This window comes from Centroberyx gerrardi, chromosome 19 (genome assembly GCF_048128805.1).
Source record: "Centroberyx gerrardi isolate f3 chromosome 19, fCenGer3.hap1.cur.20231027, whole genome shotgun sequence".
In the NCBI taxonomy this organism is placed as follows: Eukaryota; Metazoa; Chordata; class Actinopteri; order Beryciformes; family Berycidae; genus Centroberyx; species Centroberyx gerrardi.
This window is the reverse complement of record NC_136015.1, coordinates 3,240,810-3,263,576: the sequence shown is the minus strand read 5'-3', so window position 1 is coordinate 3,263,576 and position 22,767 is coordinate 3,240,810. Positions and strand designations below refer to the sequence as shown.

The following is a 22,767-nucleotide window of genomic DNA, read 5'->3' as shown; positions in this document are numbered from 1 at the left end:
CTGCCTTGAAACAGTATTTGCTCACTAAGTACAAACTTAACCTTAGGCATTTGACTGGCACAACAAATTTGGCAGCAATTTCCATTAGCCTCCATTCAAATTCTAGCTGCTGAGGGAAATTTTGCTTTTGCCTGGACTGAAAAATGCACTCAAACTTACATCTCTGGATGCAACATGCATGAATGTGAGTAAAACAATGAGGAACTGTCCAGAGGAAGCATTCAAACGTCACTGAAATCAGCATGACTCAAAGTGGGCATTACGTATACTTCTAAAGGGGTTTCAGGTAAGATAACACACCCTCTGGCGGCCATATTGGAGGTCCTCAGCTCTTTGGAAACAGTGAAATGTACTGTTTTTGAGTGGGAACTGCTCATTTCACCACTGACACATCTAGTTGATTTTGTGTTTAGATAATGTCAGCTTGTTAGCTAGCTAACCATAGTATCTAACCAATACTGTGTTGTTGTAAACCTACAGTAGGCTACATCTGAAATTGACACGTATCTAAGCTAGCGTTAGCAGTGGCTAGTAGTGACATGTTTATATTAAAATCAGTTACTTTGCTAAATTAGTCTGCTGGCCAGTTAGCTAGCTAACAGTTTGTTCAGGTTAACTGAGCTGACTCAAGCTACAACTCAGAGTGTTTTGGAGTAGAAACTAGGGCTACTTATCAGACTATTCACTTCTATTACAACTACAGTCATACTACAACAATCTTTTCCAGGTATCTCTTTTTCTAATTCCATCTCATGTAGCCATATTTTGCGTATAGCTTACTCTCTACTGGCAGGTCAGGATCCACCTGACCTGCTTGGTAGGAGATTTGTGACAGACATCAGTTTATCTATGCAGTTAAAGAGACCTTCAGATGGGAATACAGTAGCTAAGCTCTACTGAAGGACCAAAAAGAGAAAAGTAGGGAGAACAGTGGAAAAGGAATCAAAAAGAGGTGTGAGAATGGAGTGTGGTGACATCACTTGAGGCTTACCCACTTTATTGAATATCATTCAGTAAACTATCAGTCACACAATGAAGGAAAGGAGTAAGGTATCTTAAGCATTGCTGCAAATAATGACATATGGCAATAACAACTATCGATACAAGCAAAATAAGTAATCTTTTTTAAAACAGGCATTAATGTAGCCCCCCCCCCCAAACCATAACAACCCTATCTCCCTATAACTTGCATCAGTTTAATGTTAATTACTATGTTGTATACTATGAATTTACATCATAACCCAGTATCAATATCAAAATGTTGGCAGGGAAAGATTTGAAAAGGAGGGTACACTGAGTTGACATGGGGTTACCCTCCACCACATCCATGATCTCAAACCTAAAACAGCACAGACCTCTTCCGAGACACCAAGACGATATGCAAAATATATATACTCAGCAATATGATGTAGAACGGGGGAATGGTCCTGGTGCTTTATTTGATTTGCTCTTACGCACGTAATGAAGTTTGTTCTTTTCTCAAGAGCAGGGATATTGAGAGCAAAATAGAGTGTGGACATGACCCGGGGTGGGTATGGGGGTGGGGGGATGTTGGGGAGAATGGGAGGGAGCAGAGCTGAGCCATGTGCCATTACTATGCATGGTTGTTGCCTGAAATCAAATTAAACCCATAATCCAATAAACCGCCATTTCTGCTTTCAATGACCCCAGAGGACCTCATCTCAAACCTATGACAAGCTGTAATCAATATGATATAGCGGCCAAAGGTATAAATAACTCAGCTGAGACAAAAAGATGTAGTTACAGGGTCACTCCAGCCCTTTCTATTGGCTGTCCGTAATTGCATTTCAGAAATGCTTTTTAGTTTGTTACTGTCCGACATTGATTTTCAGGTCATGAGGTGACATTAAACAGATGGAGGAGGAGGGCGGTGGGTGTAGAGAATGAACAAAACTGGGTAAGGTGTCAATAGCAATGTCTTAAGGCACATTCACTGAATCAGCAGTTCTTTATCAAGGTCTGTCTGCGTGTGAGCGGTGCGCGGACGGGACAGCGCTCATAAGGGAACTAAAAATAGGAAAGGGAAAATGAGGGCTGCTTTGTCTTAGAGGGTGTAGAAACGAGACAGAGCTGTAGTCAAGACCACCCAAGTTGAGTCCAAGTCAATTCTAAGAAAAGGTCCAAAGGGAGTCAAGTCAAGACAGAGACCAGAGCAAATCAAGTCCCATTCATGACCAAAATAGGGAATAAACAGTGTATGTTTCCAAATGTAAAACTAATGATTATGGAATTTGTTAAGAATTGACAGAGATGTAGAACTATCTGCAAATCCACTCTGTACTAAACCCTTCAACAATCAACTAATCAATGCATAGATGTTTGAGGACCATCACATAGGCCTACTGTACACAAGGTGGAATTGCTTAAACTGTTTGGAGTGCTGGGGAGAAAATAAACCAAGGTGGAGGAAAACGTATCTGTCAAAAATTTCCGGTACACAGCAAAAATTTTAGTCAACATCCAATAGTGTTGGAGACCAAATAGGTCAAAATAGGCAGCAGACCAAGACAAAGTCCAAGAATAGTGCAGACCAGACTCCAGACCACAGATCGCCTGTTTGGAAAAGCCACGCTTATGTTGGAAAGGAATTTAGTAAACCTCACTGAATGTTTATTACTGTATAGAGTACATAAGAGCAAACGTTTCATCACTCACATTTCAAATTAAATGGCTTTCTGAGATGTAAGAACTCTCAGACTGCAAAGGCAATTATAATTGTGGAAGCGGCCATAATACTGTCAAACTGGTTGCTTTATGACAGCTTTTTCATGCTGTCACTGAAGAAGCATTACTTAACTTTGGTAATATATATATATTTTTTACTTGCAATGAGTCAATTAACAGTCAACCTCCTTCTCTATATTACTTACTGTCTTTACTTTTGACAACCTAGTCACAAAATATTATACTTCAATATATACTGGTTACAATATTCAAGGAACAATGTTGGCTTAATACATTAATACATGGATAGATGGAGAACTTTTTAGTGTTTTGTCAGCAATATGATAAAATACAGCATTGAAAAAAAGAAGATAACAGATAAAAGACGAAATAAAAAAATATGCAAATGTAATTCTAATTCACATAATTACTATAATTTGGATTATTTGGAATTTGAAACCAATAGTCAAAATAAATGGCTTGAATTCCATGACAGTAGATTGATGATGTTGGAGATTGTATATTCCATAACCCTGTTTGGATCAATGCAGGCTGCTATATTTGCGAGAATAATGGACCACTATCATGCTGTTTATTACAACATGATTGGTATAAATGTGCGAAATTATTTAATAATAATCAAAACTCCGGAGATAAACTCTCTCAAATCACCTCTCAGAAGTCGTAAATAGAAAGTATTCCCAAAGCTGTTTAATAGAATCCGAGCAACGGCCAGTAGCCCGGCCTTATCGTTCTATTCCAATTAAATTCACACCAACTGCTTTCTATTCAAAGCATGTCACCCGAGCCACGCTGCTTAAACACACTGCTGTGGCGGGGAAGTTCATTTTCATTCCAATGAAGCCGACCAAGTGCTCACCTGCATCTTAGTGGCGCGGAGGGCAGGACGAGTGGATGTGAGGCCAATCGCACGACATTAATGTGGATTCTAGGTAAGCTCGGCCTTAAATGAACAGCGGCTAGCCTGAGATTAGCCCTTATCAGCCCGACTGAAGCCCCCCCGTGTGAGAGGGAGGGAGGCAGGGGACGAGGGGGTTAGGCCGACGCTATCTCCGCCGCTCGTTTTTGAACATCATAAGCCAGGTAGGGTTTAGGTAGCGCTTCGTCTATTCTGGCTGCTAATGGGAAAATCAAAGGCCTGTGTCGTGTCTGAAGCCAGAGGGTGGAGGCTACTAAGTGAACGCCGCGCTCCGGATTTTGCACACGATGTCTGTCTCTCTCTCTCTGTCTCTCTCTCTCTCTCTCTCTCTCCCTCTTCAAAGCGGAGCGGCGGAGCAATGTGAGCTCTTATCTGTTACCTGAGGACTAATTGGCCCTTTAATTCCATCTCAGATCTCTACACACTTCAGCGGCTCTGAACCGGATTTGCGGCCCGGCGAATGTCATCGTATCAAAGCGCTCTGTCGAGGAACGGCAGATACCAGACCTGTTAAAAAAACATCAACCGTCCCTTCAAATGGGCTTGGGGCTCCCGGCAGGTATGGGTATGTACTGGTCACATCGTCATTAGACAGGATGACACTGTGACAAGATGTATAACAGACGCAGGTACCAAAAGGACTGATCCTAAAGAGGAGACTTGTCCAACTAGTGATGTAAAGGAGAGGAGAACTATGTTGTAGGAATATGAAAGCAAATCATCACCCTACTGTCCAGTGATGATGATTCATCTAACTTACAATAGTTTGATACTACTTACTAAACTTTAAACTATGAATTTACCTAAAAACAGCCTGAAAGATAGTAAACTGTGACTGGTACCTTTGTAAGATTAGGGAACACATATTAACTATTAACTATGGGTTTTCCCTCAATAGTTAATAATTTCTCTCAATAATATGTGATACTAGCACCTTATAAGCCCCATACTGAGCAAAGCATACTAAAAGCCCAATTCATATGCAAAAACTTCTTTACTGACTGCTGTAAGCACTAATTAGGATACTTGAGGGAAAAGCTATAGTTAATGGACTATACTTGTAGAATACGATTCTGCATACGATGCAGAATAAGGTGGTTTAATAAGTAGTTTGTAATGACTAATAATGAACCAAAACACTACTAATATGCATGTTAATAAGCAACTTATTAATAGTTAATATGTGTTCCCTAATCTAAAGTGTTACCTAAGATTTTACTTGTTGCCGGCAAAAAAGCTTGGGGGGATGAACATTGTAGGGGAAATATTTGCTATGGAAAAATTTATATTTATCCTAAGGACTAAGGAGGATATAATCCATAGAAAATGGGCCAAATGGACGACCTACATCACCAACAAATAGGATAGTGCCAACTCTTGATATGAATAAAAATGGTTGAAATGTAGAACGGTGCACTAGATATCTATGAAATATGTGTTTAATGTTCATTGTTAACTTTTTCCCAATAACAAAAACAAAAGAAAGGTGGGGAAAGTCTAGATGGGTTTACCCTCCACTACATCACAGCTACTGTCTCTACATTTGTGTGAGCAGGCCATGTGTCACTTCCTCTGTAAAGTTATACATTTGAATACAGACCCAAGTCCCCTTCACCTTGCAGGTCACCATTGCTCAACCTTGCATACATCACAAGGATGAGAATAAAACCCATTTGCAACGCAGTACATGTTTCTGAACTACCAATTTATGGAGCCCTTGCTCCAAAACAAGCACTGATATTTGAACAAAAGGTGCTCCGGTTGGCTTTGTCTGTGTCAGGACCTCACCTATTGTCCAGCAACACGATGGGGCTTTTGTACGAATAACGTCCATTTAAAATCCTCATTGTCCTCCCAGTTTGCCTTTCAGCCTGACGCTATGTACCATTAATCACAGAGGACAGCAGCCGGGTGACATCCTCAGACTGATGGGAGAGGCAGGGCTTAATCGCACAGGCCAGAAAGCAATGGGACTGCGCTGTGTATATGCATGTGTTTGTATGCATGTGTGAGTGTGCCTGTGTGTGTATGGTAGAAAGAAAGCTGCACTTAGGCGAGATTTTTATGAAAAAAACACCGTCCTGTCATTCTAAATCACAAAGTGGGGCTGCAACAGAGAAGAGTGTTCCATCCCCACTAACTGAGACACTGTAGATTCACCCTAATTGCCCAAATTAAATTCTGGTGTTGGTCACTAGTGGGAAATCTTGGCTGGACTCACCAACGATGGCTGAACCTCGGGAAAAGAAGACACTTAGAAACTGAAGAAAACATTACGTTTACTAATATCACCACACAGGATTTCTGGGTAATGAAGTCCTTCAAAGTGTGACGTTGTCTATTGCAGCTTTAATGCAGATCCAGTCGCTAAAGGTGCTACATGTAGCATTTTGTGTTTCTCAAAATGAAGACCACATTTCCCATAAACCCTGCTGCTTCAAGTGCTACTTGTCCCCCCATTCGGACAGTAAGCTAACGTTTAGTTGAAACTGTTCAGTTAGTAGTAGAACTGAAATAAACTTGTGGGTTACTTGCAAAGTAAAAACAGTTACTTTTTGTTAGTTCTGTGCCGTAAAGCAATCTAGCAGATTTCCCGCCAAATTCGACCCGGTGTCACACAATGTGAAATGCAGTGTAGAGGCTGGTAGAGGCTAGCCTGGTAAGACCATCCTGATCACATGACCTCACATTCAGACTGATCCGCTCCACGGATCAGTCTGGACTTCAAGCCGCCCACATCGATTTCAGTGGGCGGGAGTACTTGCCTTGACAGACAAACTCCTTCAGCCAATCAGCGAATCCAAATTCAAATCCACTCGGAAGAACGGCGAAAACGTCTTTTCCGCCGAGAAACTCCGCTACTGCATACTCTTGTTCTTGTTTAATTGTTGTTATTGAGTCTATTTCTGCAATAACTGCACTTATGGCTGTGTTTACTCTACTAACGTTAACGTTACCGCTCGTTGCTTCGGGAGACGGCATTACTGTTTTGCCAGCGGCGGCCTGTATTTCAACTACGACGCAGTCCCTGATTGGCCCAGTTACATTGTAATTTCAGGAAATCGATGTGGGCGGCTAGAAGTCCAGACTGATCTGTGGAGCGAAACAGAATGTGAGGTCACGTGATCAGGATTCTCTTACCAGGCTAGGTAGAGGCAGATCATTTTCTCAGTGATGTTGTTTGTTTATGGTAATTATACTAATGTCTCAAAATTAATGTGGTAGTGATTTACTGATGCTAAAATGCTGCATCTAGCACCTTTAATTAAAGTCAACATATGAGAAGATTTTCTGATTTTAGTCCTCTTGCACTTGACGAGAGGATGCTTGCTTGTTTGTTTCCTCCCTGCTAAACTCTGAGCCTCTCCTAGTGAATCACACTCATCCTCCATCCACCAGTATCATTACAGACCATGCTTTAGGTGTAAATAGAGGATCCACATAATGCAACACAACAGCGGATCGCCACAGATAGCCGGCTCTGCTCCGGTTGAGATATTCAGAGCCGCTTACGCCACTGTGTCTGATACACAACTTGTAAGGGAGAGGAATGGAGATTAACTGGAAATGACTTACACTCATGGCAGGGCAGGGAAAGCAGGAGCATTACAAATGGAAGTGGATTTAAAATGCTAGATTTAACCTTAAATGGTATTCGCTATGCACTGTTATCACTCGACGCAATTGCACATGGAGGGTCAACTCCCAGATTTTCTGCTAGGAAGTACATTTATCTGAATTAATACTGGGCAACGTTGAGCTAGTTTCTTCACTCTGTCTTCCATCGCTGATGATTTTACACATTGCTGCTGTGAAAACCTCCTAACTCCTTCAAACCCCACTGGATCAACTCAAAAATACATGCTGGTCACGTTAAAAACAAGACTGCTTTTCTCAGTTCCTGAAAAGTTGATACTTGGGAGATATAAGGTTTTCACCCGACAGCGACAATATACTCATATCATGACAATTCCCAGCTCTAGGGCATGTGCTTTTATCTGTAACTGCTCTCAAATTAGCCAAAATTAACACTCAAATCAGTCCCACATAGCCTAGAAAGACAGTGGGACAACTCTGCTGTTTGAGAAACAGTCTTGTGCGATGCTCTGGCATCCGAATCTGCACGAAAATTAACCAAACTATAAGGAAATTGAACTTTACACATTGTGCCAAAACATGTCAGGCAGGCATATATGGCGGTTAGGTGACTGACTGAGGTGATTACTTGTTTGATTCTGAAATATACACTCCCCGATCAATAACGCACTCATTTCGAGACTAATCCACATAGACACAGCTGTCTTTATTTGGCAACATCTGTGATTTCTCAGGGTAAGAAATAAGCCGCTACACATCTCGCCGGTGTGATCCACAACTCATCCCGCTTGACGGCACGTTGCATATACTCAGAATTACACTTCTCTATTTGAATCTGACGCAAACCGTCTGATGGCTGTGATGCCGAACAGTTAAACTGGTAGATTTGCCTCTTTCACAGTATTTTTAACAGGCGCGGTATTAGCCGCATTTCTCCCAGTGACTGAAAAGCTGTTCGTCTCTATTGAGGATTTAGTCAAACTTTTTAAAAGGAGGGATTAGAGCAGGCAATTCCATCGCTGCGTTCCCCCCACTACTGGCCAGTGCTGGAGCTCTGCTAGTGTGTTAGACTTGCTTTTGCGATTGGCATGGTGCATCTCATGACAGGCTAAATAAATAGCAATAGAGAGGGAGAGAGAGAGAGTGAGAGAGAGAGAGAGAGAGAGAGAGAGAGAGAGAGAGAGAGAGGCAAATGCGTGCCATGTCTGACAGTGCAACAAAGCAGCACCAGATGAATTTGGATGCTTGATTCATGAGACACATAGCATATTCAATCCTCGGGCTAATGATTAAAAATATTTCCATGTGTAAAACATTTTTACGTGCCCCGCCAAATACATAAATGTCCCTCCGGGGCGAGTAATACATTAGAAAAAAAAACAACTTCCGCTAATGTCTTAATGATGATATAACATGATTTATGATTGAAGACAGATGCTTTTTTATGTCATCTAGTAGCAGCAGGCAGACAACCTTCAGGTCCTTGTACTGCAAAGTGAGAAATTATGCCCAGACGAAGAGATCCCGGTTTCCTTTGACGTTCGCCGGCGAGTTCATTTGCCGTTACGATTCAAAAACGCTTTCGATCTGTCACTCATCGCGCAATGAAATGGAGAGAGCTCAGTATCTGGCTATTCACTGGGCTGCTCAGGAGGGGAAGGCGACACACACACACACACACAGCCACATATTTTCCATCCCATTCTCTCCCCCCCCTGTTCTATCCTAAACCATGCATTTATGCTGACTGGAAGAAATCTGCAGCAGCAAACACATTCAATTAACTCCAGAGCAGTTTTTGGAATGGCTTTACTGCCTGAGCCATTAACTTGAGACTTAGAGCCAAATAGTTCTTAAATTTTAGCTGAGTCTAAGATATAAGCTGGGTTTTATAGGGGAATGTGCATTCTGCAACAGCAATACAACATCGAGCTCTTTCCAGTGCCTGGGCTCATTACTCAAAAAAGTAATGATATTACTTCTGGTTATTACTCCCTGGGAGCAGTCGTTCGTTACGCTACACTACTTTTCTGTTACTCCCCCCAAATTGGTGATTGTGTCCTCTCGCTTCTTCAAATATCAGCATCAGTAAACAGTGTCCATGTCCAATGTTCTTGTCGTCCTCTGGCTCGATAACGTCAAAGCAATGGGAATCCGTCCAGGTGGAGAAACAAGACTTGTAGTGAGGTTATCTTAGTGCAGAATACACTGACTAATTCTGGTGGGATCATAGTTTTTGAATAATTCAACTTCATTCTGATATTTGGTAGGCGGTGAGAGCAAAAGTAAGACATATTTTTTCATTACTGACAGTGAAATAGTCATTTGTTACACTATTTGTTGCTGGAAAAGGTAATTATATCTAGGGCTGGGCAATGTGGTCGAAATCAATATCACGATAATCATAAGGATTTTTTTCGATATCGATATATATATTGCGATACGGCTTGCATATGCAAAATCTCATGGTAAATAATCAAATTAACGTTCATCCCATTGAACTGATCCATGATTCATACCTCAATTTTTTATGCTTGTTGTCATCAATTTAGACAGCAGAATTGTGTATCACGATATCCCAAAATCACCATATGATCACAATAAATGATAATATCGTCACTGGAAGACGATAAACGATAATATCATCTCTGGAAGATGATAAAAGATAATATCATCCCTGGAAGACAATAAACAATAATATCATCGCTGGAAGACAATAAACGATAATATCATCACTGGAAGACGATAAACGATAATATTATCGCTGGAAGACAATAAAAGATAATATCTCTGGAAGACAATAAAAGATAATATCTCTGGAAGACGCTAAATGATAATATCATCTCTGGAAGATGATAAACGATATCATCATCTCTGGAAGACGATAAAAGATAATATCATCTCTGGAAGACGATAAACGATATCATCATCTCTGGAAGACGATAAAAGATAATATCGTCACTGGAAGACGATAAAAGATAATATCATCGCTGGAACACGATAAACGGTAATATCGTCACTGGAAGATGATACACGATAATATTGAATTATCGGCCAGCCCTAATTGTATCATTGTAATGTGTTACTATCCATCACTAGCTGTTTCTTAGATACTCTCACAGCATCACAGCTTCTCAAAGGGAAATCTTCTGACAGGGTGATCTATAAATTACTGCCTATGCCTCTCTGATACGTCCGCTCTCTGTCCATGTAACCGACGGCGATTCTATAGAAATCATCTGCAAAGCATCTTGGCGGACCTGTTCGCCGTTCGGCAGGCTAATGTTTTAAGTAATGGCTTGTGAGGCCTGACAGATCGGCCGTGGCTTCCCAGAGCTGCGGGCCCCGACGCTTGGAGAAGCCGGCGAATCCATCAAAGCGACAGGATGAATTAGTGCCGAGACACCTCACTACCTGTTAGGAGGAACTCCCATCAGCAGTAATTGATTTGATAAATGCTCTAGCATACACTGAATGAGAGACAGGGGAGAGAGAGAGAGACATAGACAGAGAGAGAGAGAGAGAGAGAGAAATATACTCCGATAAGGTGTGTGAGCTTTACGATACTTAAAAGGAAGCCTTCCGCCAGTGGATCGCCATAACTTTCTATCTACTTCTGACAACTTTACATCCTTTCATTACCTGGAATTAAAATTGAATTTTGCCCAATGGTGCCCCGTTGTCTTCATCCAAAACACACCCGGCAATGGAATTTCTTCCTCGTTTGGAATTTATTTCAGGAGATCAAATTTGGATTGCAATCTAATGCCTAAACCAGCCTTACCTGGTGATAATTCCACTTCCAATTGCAATTCCCATTGCAAATAATTGCCAGTTTAACTTTTGCTATGACAGAGTTAGGATGCACACACAGACAGCAGACATAATGCATTTTCAGATGGATTTTAGCTGCACTCCTGTATTGCAGTCAATGGAAAGCACAAGCCGATCCACTGACAAAACACTGGTAAACAGACCAAGCGGTGAATAGCAGGCGTTTGTGTTACCAGGCAAACAAGACACATGACGAAGAGACATGTCTGGTGTGTTGCCCTCCATCCTCCTGCAATTCGCCGAAACCTTTAATCAGCCCTTTTCAGTACAAGAGATGAATTCAGTGTGTTTTAACAGAAAGCATGCAGGATGTTCACAGTAAACAGGGAAATATGCAGGCATGTGTACACTGTGTATTTGAACAACAAGCTGCAATGGAATTCATCTTCCCTACCCTGAAGTAAAAACATGAAGTGATGGCGTTGGGATGATAAGAAAAGAAGAAAAGAAAAAAAACCTACAAAATGGCAAACAATAAGGTGGACTACATCTGATTCCCAGGAAGGGAAGCGCTCGAAGTCCGGGGTCAGCCCCGATAAGAAGAGTTATTCATGTGAGTCTGAGAGGGAGTGCCTCTGCGTTCAGAATGGAAAGTCAGAGTCAAGCGATAACCAGACAAGGAGACAGAGAGAACGAGTAAATGAGAAAGAGAGATAAGGGGGAGGGAATGGAAGGCAGCCTCCTTGCCTTTCACCGGTGCGACGCCTCTCTCTAAAGGATGACTCTCATCTCGCTGACGCGTGATTGACAGCTGTCTGCCGGGGCCCTTCCGCGGAGACGGGAAACTCCTCGCGGCTGTTTTCTCGACCCTCTGTTGTGACGGGACGCCATCGACAGGCGCAAAAAAATAAAAATAATTGTAATTCTGAAAATCGATACGGCTGCAAATCTCCAGGGCCCGCGTAAGTAATGAGGCCCTGTCATTTGCCGCGTTGGGGAGCTGATAAGGAGTCTGATTGGTCTATTCCATCACCCGGGCCCACAGTCGCGGATCGGTTTCTCTTCACTTTGCCACATGGTAAGAAAGGACATAAAGGTCTGTCCTATAATGTATCGATTAGCGAATACAAGATAAGCAAGATTTAAGTGTGTTGGCAGCAAAATTAAGTTATCGTTAAGAGAAACGCATAACAGCAATTCAAAACAAGTTTACTGGACCGCATCCAAAGCCAAGAACAGGTTATCAGTCAATAATAGCAATTATTCACTTCAGCAAGTACTCACTTTTAGACCAAAAGGAGCATATGTTTTTACCAGATGTGGAAAGTAACTAGTTATAACTGTTTAGCTACACACTGCAAAAAGGCTCCATCTTAACAAGTTTATTTACATTTTATTATTATTATTATTATTATTATTTACACATTTAATCTATTATTGAGTCCTAAAAATCCTAATTTTCTTAAAACAAGTCAAAAAATCTGCCAATGAGGTTCAATAATGTCACTTTTTTTCAATGCAACTCAACTGGTTTCAAGAATTTTGTAGATTCAAGTTTCATTTTCTTGATAGTAGTGCAGTGATCTGCCTTAATCTGACTTGTTTCAAGAAAATTCAATTAAACATGTGAAACTGCATTGGAAACAAGTGCAGTTATCTCACCTCATTGGCAGAATTTGTCTCTTGGTTTAAGAAAAATAAGATTTGAAGGCTGAATATGAGACTAAATGACTTGACTAGAAGACTTGAGACTTGAAGATGGACGTATTTGCAGTGAAAAAACTATGTAATTTTGCTTCTACTTGAGTCATTTTTGGAGCATTAACTCATTCTTTTATTTCAATAACTGACATTTACTCAGTAGGAGTAATTATTCACTTCAGCTGTTGGAAAGCAATTTTAAACCAAAAGGAGAATATATTTTCAGCAGAGGTGTAATGCAAGCACTTATGACTATGTAGCGACTCTACTTTCTACAGTGCTTTTTAAAACTGTAATTTTGCTTCTAGTTGAGTGATTTTTTGAAGAATTTACTAATTTGTTTACTTAGGTAGGTTTTATTTTCAGACATAAGACATAAGTACATGAGTACGAAGTACAATCTGACATTTAGAGTAAAATGGTCATTTTGAGATTTACTACTTTAGCTTTGATGATGAGGTAAAAGGAACCATCCGCAAACAAGGATATGTTGCTAATTTTGAGGAATACGATATGAAAATATGAACAAAATCTTAACAATGTTCACATGAAAGCAACCTAATAACATATTTTCATGAGCTACTCCTTTACCTTCACTTTAGGGATGGGATGATATATTGAAATTCAATATATCGCGATACAAAAATGTGACAATACGTATCGTGGTGCAGAACAATGAATAGTGATATTAGCTCCATTTTGTTCTGCTGTAGTAATCACAAATGAGATGCTTGACCATCACAATTTCACAAGCTCTCCATCCGAATTATATTATTGTCACTTTGTAATGACATTTCTAAATTGTTGTTTACATTCTAGCGAGCCAATGACATCGCTAGAAAGATTTGTGTCTCAGAAATAAACATAATTCTGCACAGTCACACTTTGTTGTCACTGAACTTTTATTTATTACATCGTATCATGGTTGTATTTAATCGTGTATCGCGTATTGTATTGTATAGTATCGTATCACGTATCACGTATCGTATTGTGAGATAAGCATATCTTCCCATCCCTTAACTTTCAATAGACATATTCTTACTCTGACTTGAGAACGATTTGATATTTGACTGAAGCGGCTGCACTTCTGAGCATAAAAACTGCCCTCTGCTGCTCTTTCCACCTTCCATACAATCTACTACAAGTAAGAGAGAGGAATCACGCCAGACAAGGTTGTCAGTTTGTGGTTAAACTTAACTGACTTTATCGCTTGTTACTCTTCAAAAACCATCTGGGTTGACAATTTGCAGCCTGCCTCTACTCTACACCGCATAATATCAGCTTGTTTGCCTCGAGTGACAGCGAAAGCACAAACAACCCGCACTGACAGACATGTGGGTGTCGACGACAAATTGGAATACTGTACTCATAAAGCAGCCCAGGCATAAAAGACACTTAGTCACTCACGCTCACCTCCCTTCCCTTTCCCTTCACCCCCCCCCCTTCTGTTCCACATTTCACATTTCTCTCACTCCCATCCAGCTTTGCACTACAAAGTATGACAAAATGCGATACGGTAGGTGCCAAAGAGAATAGCTGTTTTGAAGATTTAATGCTAGGATTTTGCTTGCTCTGATATGAAGACTGTAGGGGGGGGGCTAGAGCAAAAAGGATGCAGCACATGGATACTCTTTATCAGACAAGCAGGCCTGTCTAAAGTAGGGGTCAACCGATACGGGTTTTTGATTGGGGTTCAGTATTTGCTGGCAATATTCAACATCTTTAAATTTGACCATTTTCGTGCCCAAAAAGTTGCAAGTATTTAGTGTTTCCCCCAGGAATTGTATTCTTGTCAGGGTGGAAAAGCCTCTGAAACAGGATTTAGACCATCATGGGACACTAAAACTCTCCATTGAAAGACTAATGAAATGGGTTTCAGGCAGGGTGAGGCAGGTTTCACTGCAGGTTTTACAGACTGTTGAGTTAGATTTAGGGTTAGACTGACACATTGAGGTGGACGACGCTAACTGGCCGATATTCGATTTTTAATAGTAGTCTGGTATTGGCGAACCGATATATCGGTCTGAACGGTGTAGCTTAGAGTGCTCAGACGAATGCTCATCACTCATGGATTTTTCTTTAAGCCTGTCCGTATGTGTCTCTGGAGCGGCGGTGGCGGCGCTCGCGTGGCCAGCCATCGTAACCTAACAGGATGGAAAGGATCTAGACTAGAAAAGATAATGGACGTGGCTGGTAATTCCCGTCGGCGGGCGCCGCGGCCGTCGGACCGTGCAGCGGGATGCAGCGCTCGGGACGGCAGATCCATCACCGCCGGTGCAGTGGACGGAAGCAGTCGCCGCGCTCCTCCTCCTCCTCCTCCTCCCCTCCTCCTCCTCCATTTCCACTGTTTCCACCCCCTCCTGCCCCTGCGCCCCCCCGCTCCCCTCCCTCCCCCCTCAGGAGCGCCACGTTCTCGGGCCTGCTCTGTTTCACTGGTCAGTCAAGCCCATCATCGGGTTAGAAAGCGAGGCAATCCATCACTATACAACTCCAAATGCACTCCCCTGCATTGCCTTTATATCCAGTCACTGCCATAACACAGGCGATGTTGGTTGTATTGACCCTCTTTCTTTTTTTTTTTTATCTCAACCAAGAACTAAATTCAGCCAGGACAACTGGAAGTGAGACACTTTACAGCTGGGCAGTAGGGACGGGATGATATGTTTATCTCCCGATACAATTCAATACGCGATATGGGCTTCACGATTCAATACAACCACGATACGATGTAATAAATAAAAGTTCAATGAGTATGACTGCAGAATTATGTTTATTTCTGAGCCACAAATCTTTCTAGTGATGGCACTGACTCACTAGAATGTAAACAACAATTTAAAAATGTCATTACAAAGTGACAATAATATAATTCGGATGGAGAGCTTGTGAAATTGTGATGGTCAAGAGTCTCATTTGTGATTACTACAGCAGAATAAAATGGAGCTAATATCACGATTCATTTTTCTGCCCCACGATATGTATTGTGATATTTTTGTATTGCGATATATTGAATTTCAATATATCATCCCATCCCTGCTGGACACCAAGAAACTTCATCATGGTCTTTTAAAAATCATTATATACAAAGCCAAGGGTAGAAGTAACAAATTCCACTTAGTCTCATTACTGTAATTGAGTAGCTTTTTTGTGTCATTTATGAAGTCAGTAATTTCACTTTTACTTAAGTATGTTTTAACTGAAGTATTGTACTTCACTACATTTTAAATGTCATCCATTACAAAGTACACATTCTGTAGGCTCTCTATAAACATTGCATCAGAAACTGGCCAACTGGTACATGACATCTGCATCAAACCTGTTAAAGCATGTGGAGGAAATGTTAAGTTAACTAACTGTAAATGATCAAATTTACCCATGATAGCAGCTTAGTTAACATAACATATATATATATATATATATACTGACACTGTATATATATATATATATATATATATATATATATATATATATATATATACAGTGCCAGTCAAAAGTTTGGACCCACCTGATTGAGTGTACTATGTTATTCATTTTCTTAAAGCCATTTTGATCTTAGACAAATATAAATAGTGAAGTTGATGCCTATGTATGAATTTCTTTCCAAAGCCTTTGCCTTTCCATCAAGGCAAAGGGCGGCTACTTTAAAGAATCTAAAATATAAGATAGTTTTGATTTGTTTAACACTTTTTTTGTCACTGAATCATTCCATTTGAGTTATTTCATAGTTTTGATGTATTTACTATTATTCTAAAATGTGGAAAATAGTAAAAATAAAGAAAAATGACTTTTGACTGGTAGTGTATATGCAGTATATATAGTATATAGCTAAATCTTCTTATGATCATAAGACAACACATACTCAGGTATACTCAGGTTTAGAATAAATCACATTGTTGCACCAGCAGTGATTCTGAGTGGATGTAATATGCTGTAAGCTATGTTTGCTAATGTTACTGTATTCTCCATAGAAGAGATGAAGACAGCTGATCAACTAGAGAGCCAGAGAGCTGAGATCACATTCAAATAAACGGATCAATAACTAATAAACTGATCATTAACTATATGTCTGCCACAAATGCACCATAGAAAGAAACGGGGAGGCCATGTGAAAAATAACATGCAGCCAGGCCTGAAAAACCCACTGAGCTCCATCAAAACGAATGCTGAACACATTTTCTTTGAATGCAAATATCACTTTTCAGCGTTGGAGAGCTCCGACAAGCCGGACTCGAGTCGACCACAGAGCGAAAGTTTGGAGTATCTGGAGATGCAAAGCAGGTCGGACGAGGTTATCTAGTCACTTCCCGCCTTCAGAGACGCTTTTCCCCAGGCCTTCTTCAAAGCGCCGCTATCAAGGTGCCACACGCTTTGCCGTAAAAGGATTGCTATATGCGCGGGGAGGCGAGTGTGTGTGTGTGTGTGTGTGTGTGTGTGTGTGTGGAGGGGGGGGGGGGGGGGAGCTTCCCTCAGGATCAAACCCGGGTTGCGAGCGGAGCCGGATTTTCCGAGAAGCAAACGCCCTTCGACGGTCAGCTCCGGCTCCGACCTCTGACCTCTGAGCACGATTGAAAATCTGGAGCAGTGCATGGAGGAGAGAATAGAGGCTGTGGTCATTAATCACAGGCGCCTACCACCTCAAACATACCCACACACACACACGCACACACACACACACGACATTCAGGTCTCCTATGCCAGCAAAGTCAGACTGTGTGGTTGTTTTGGGAGTATTTGCACTGGAGGCAGTTTCCTTTCCAATTCCATAAAAGATCCAAGAAAGATTGAGAATCCACACCAGATTTTTCCTCTGGATTTGGGTAAACAGCCCAGCAATGACCCATGCAGTCAAGAAAAAACAACCGAAAGCCCAGAGGGGCGATTCCAAACACTACAGTAGGTGCGATTATCATTGACTTTACGGCCCAAACCAAGGTCAAGTGTTGTTTTCCCTGTGTTTTCTCGGAGCGTCTCGCCGTCTGGGGAGGCTCAGCGCTGATAAAGCGGCCCAGCACTCACTACCATAATAAGAAAGGTTACAGTTCACGGGGCATAAAGCAGCGCAACAAGACAGAGTCACCTTGAGGTGTCAGTTCAGAAGTTGGGCGCCATCCATCTGCCTGTCTGGAAGCACAACAGCGCTGCGAGAGGGGGGTCAAAGGTCAGCACCGCTGAAGTGCCACTCAGTGCTGAAATGATGTTTTTGTATGTTGACATTTACATTCGAATTTGATTTTCAATTTGATTTCAGTTTCGAGTTAGATTTTAGATATACTTCCTTGTTTAAAATCGTTTTTGTCTTCAGAAATGCGTCTTTTAGTTTTTAATTTCATGCAGTTTCAGTTTAGGTTTTAGTATTTTGACTTTATGTGCCAAGCAGAATGAGTCTATAGGGTAAAAATGATATCCACAAGTGCATATTTTTTTTCAGTGAGGTATATTACTCAATGGTTTCATCTCTAAATATTCCATTTCAGTTATGGAACTGATAAAAAAAAAAATCAGATTTTGTGTTTTACTTCAGTACGTTTTGGAGGCTTTTTCAGTTTGTTTTTTCACACATCAGCTTGAATCGTATTTGATATGATTTAGTCCCAAAGACCCATATGGGAGAAACAGTTGTTGTTGATTTAGTATTGAATTGTTGAAATGTCTGTGGGGAGATAATAGTGGTGAGAGTGAAACCTATGGCTACAATAGTCATTCTTATACATTCTCTAATTTGAGTCATTTCAAGCTAATTTAATTACAGTGAAATTAAACTATTCCTCGTTTTGCTGGGGAATCTGCTCGATCAAGGCCTCCTGGGACGCACTGAAGGACCTGTGGAACCCCCTGGACCTCCACTCTGAGAACCCCTGACGTCTGCGAACGCATCGTGGCAGCCGGCGACCGCTTGCCAAACACCTTAAGAGGCGCCTGACTCACCGAGCGAGAGTGCGTGTTAGCGCGTATAACGGAGCTCCATAACTGGGCTGAGCTGAAGGGGAGCAGGACGGTAAAAAGGGGAATTGCGCTGCTGTTCTCCCAGTCTGAACTCTCAGCCCTTTTGTACTCGGCTCTCTCCGCCCGCTAGACTTGAATAGCACTTAAGTGACACCTCCATGCTGCTTTAAAAGCTAAGTAGTACAAAGGTTGAACAAGGACTGAGAAAAAGAACATAACAGGGCCACTCAGCGAGTCCCACTTGACAGACACACATGTGTTTGTGCATGCGTGCCTGTGTGTGTGTGTGTGTGTATGTGTGTGTGTGCACAGCACGCGTGCATTTACGTGAATGCCTTTTTCTTTAACTTAATTAAATACCGACCCCGCTCTTAATTTCAGCTCAATGAAAACATATTGCTTTTTTTTGGTGTTATTGTTATGAGTTAATTCAGAGGTGTCTGGATTGAGAAGAGGGGGGGAGGGGGGTTAGAAATACAGGAGAAACGGTGATGCCGAGTTCACGCTGCGTGAGCTGTGCTGTAGCGATCTCTGTGGGACTTTTCCTTTCCTCCCCACCGCGCCGGCTGCTCGACACCCCGGGCCCCATTTCCCTGTTTGATAATCATGCTTTAATGTGGCTGTTATGACTGTACGCCGGTGGGATGACTGCGTCTGCCTTTTTCCCTGGGGGTGGGGGCGACCAGACAGACCTGCTACCTCACTTCCAAGTCAAAACACAACGCTGTACACCGAAGCCGATACGAGAGCCGCCCCCGCCGATTACGGTCGTCGAACGCATGTCAACAGTCTCAGCAGGGGCGAACTCGGTGATTCGGGGGCCCTGGGCAACGTCAAGCACGGGGGCCCCCTGAATCCCACCCCTCACCCTTTTCAATCACATCCTTTCTACACATTACCGATCTCCTCCCGCAGCCATCATCCTCCTCATCTTCAACGTTATTATCACTATTTCTAATATTTACTCGCTCCTGGCTCTGAGCATCAGTTGGCACGGCAGCACGCTCACGATCATTGTTGCTGTTGGTGCTGGCAGTGGAACTAACGTTTGCTTCACTAGAGCTCTTTGAGCTTGGAGGCAGTGGTAATATTGCTAGCAGCAAACACTAACAGCAGTTGATTCATCAATGAAGAAAAGTTGTCAACAAAGCTTTTATTTTCCTCTTTTTTTGTCTGTCTGTGCAACTTGGGCAGCTTCGCTTCGCTTTTTTAATTTCTCGAAGCAACTGGTACAATGGCAAGGCAGATGAGCAATATTGTGCTAAAAGTGAAGGGGAATAGTTGACTATAGACTGACTGAGTGAGGGGTAGAGGCTGGCCATGACTGAAGATTTTTTTTTTTTTTTTTTATGTAACAAGAGGAGGGGTGTTTTCAAGTACATTTCTTTATAATTGATGAAAAATAAGCTTATATTACTTGATTTCCTTGTGTTTTGTGGCTGCTGGGGCCAAAGGCAGTCGCCTAACTTTGCCTAATAAGACCCAAATCAAATAAAGTCAAGCTTATGAGGTGATCAAGATGAGATGAGATGAAATAAGGTGCAGCTTCCCTCCTCTGCACCTTATTGGGTTGCTGCAGCAGCAAGGAGTAACGGGATACAGCAAGGAAAAATAGGATGTAAATAAAAATAGAGCAAACGGGGGAATTCAAACATACCCAACTGACAAATTCAATATTAGAACATGGTAAGTAGAATGTATGAATGAAAAGTACCGACTACAGCATTATCACCAGAAAGCACAACCATTTACCGACTGTTTTGAATTTTAGAACTGAAATATCTCTGCTTTCAAAATGTCCCTCTGTGACTTTTCTGAGACTCACTTTCTGTCCAAACCAGTGTTGTGACATTTTCCAAATCATGCAAGGAAACAGTTAAAACATCTATTTATCCTCTTCAAGTGACAGCTTGTTGGCCCTCTCTTAGACCCCCAACATTCACTGGCCTTTAGCAGCAAGATTGCATGAATTAGTATTAAAGTATTAATTACAGCATTATGAATGCATGAATGAAAAGAAAAAGTATGGATTGCAGCATTGTGGATGTATGAATGCAAAGTATGAGGGAAAAATATGGATGACGGCATTATATATGTACTGTATGAATGAAAAGTATAAGAAATGCATGGGTAACAGCAATATTTTAGATGTTATTAAAAAGTATGATGAAATATATGGATGTCGGCATTATATATGCACTGCATGAATGAAAAGTGTAAGAAAACGCATTTATAACAGCAATATGAATGTATTGTATGAATCCATGATTAAAAAGTATGGATTACAGCATTATGAGGCTGCACAAAACAAGAACAGCACAACAAAACAGTTCAAAGGTAATGGGAAAAAAATGAAATATGAACAAAATCATAATTCCAAACGGATAATGGCAGTCCACGTGTAATAATAGGCGTGTTAATTAAATAGTGGACCCGTAGGTGAGCGCGCCTCTCTCTCTCTCGTGCTGCAGCTCTCTACCTGTGTTGTTATCGGGGTCAAGCCGCGGCGCGCAGACAAGAGGCTTAAGCAGAGACAAGAGCCTTTAACACGAAATAAAACCATCAAAGTTCAACTCTAATCCCCGCCGCTGTGGATAAGGATGACAGTTAACAGGCTGCGAAATAATCTCGGTTTACTGTAGGCGGTGTGGGCTTGTTTTTTTGTTTCTTTTCTCTCTCTCTCTCTTCCCCAGCCTATACAATTCAACTTTCATTTCGGATTTATTGGGAAGCCGGTTGGATTTTCTGTCAGGATACGCAATTATTTAAAAATATACTGTACATTTCCCCCTTCGAAATGTTTCTGTGGATTTATGAATGCGATGCTGGAGGTGGATGCCCTGCTTGATGTAAAGCGACTGCTAAAATGTCAGTAAAAAAAAATATTAAAGAGGAGGAAGAAAAAAAAAATTGGACTTCCTCATCATTTTCCTCAGGCAGAAATGCCAGAATGTGGACAGAATGGCAGCAAAGAAAAGTCTGGAAAATACAACTTTGACCTTAAACTTTATAGTCTCAAACGTGTCATTCATTTTAAAATTACGATTATGGTTCTTATTATTCCTATTTTTGGCCCTATTTTTCCCTGAAGCAGAGTGCTTGGCTGCATGGTTTTTAATGAAAAGGTGTGTGGCTGCTGTCATCACCTTGGAGAGCTCCTCCACTTGTGTGCGTCTGTTCTAAGAAATACGTGGCGCCTATAGGTGTTGAATTAAGTCAATTAAGTCAATCATATTTGCACTAAACTGTGAAATAACGCGCACTTTCGCTACAATATTACCACAAAAGGCTCGTCAGTGGTTTACCATAAATAAATGTGGAGTATGCGGGGTTAGATTAAGGCAATTTATTCAAATCTCAGTGTGTCAAATACTCAGATTTGGAGCGCAAATTTGAATGGATTGGAATGAATTTTTATAATAAAAAAAATAACAAAATCGGCATTTATCACTGTTACAGGGTTTAAAGTTTGTTGGCAGGGAGATTAAAATTGATTAAGCTTTTTTTTTTTTTTATCAATTATAAATAAAAGGAAAAGTAGTCTAGTCTAACAAGCAAATAAAAAATAAAATCTTACATTCACCATTGTTTTTTTCTGTGTTCAATGAGAATTAAGGAAGAGTAAGAATGAGTGTTTTTCTAGTTTTTAGGCCTGATATTCGTTATTCTGATGGCGGGAAGGAAAAGGCACAATTGCTTGAATGTGAATTTTAAAGCTGGCAGGAATTCAATTTTTCTTTCTTTTTTCTTTTACCTGTGTGTGTGTGTGTGTGTGTGTGTGTGTGTGTGTGTGTGTGTGTGTGTGTGTGTGTGTGTGTGTTAGGGAGAGAGGTGAAGTCAGCATCATTTTTCTTATAATAAATAATAAATAATAGTATAAGGCAAAATAAACAGCGACCATAAAAATCAACACAGCCCGTGAGATGGAAACTGTAGTTTTTGGTAACTTTTTGAAGAGATTTTATGGTTATAGGAACAAGAAGAAGAAGAAACAGCTCAAACTGTGGATTCAGGCTGTTTAACCAACTCGTGGGTTTTAGCTGTCGAGGCTTAACGACTGAAGTGAACTGGAACAAATGTGGAAAGACAATTCATTTGACATCATATCTATAATGAGGATTTTTTTTTTT

At 41.1% G+C, this 22,767-nt stretch overlaps 1 protein-coding gene across 1 annotated transcript in view; it reads right to left on the bottom strand.

The window, feature by feature from the left end:
- nxph1 (neurexophilin 1) overlaps window positions 1-22,767 on the bottom strand; it is a 35,023-nt gene that overhangs the window by 11,419 nt on the left and 837 nt on the right. The window lies entirely within an intron of this gene.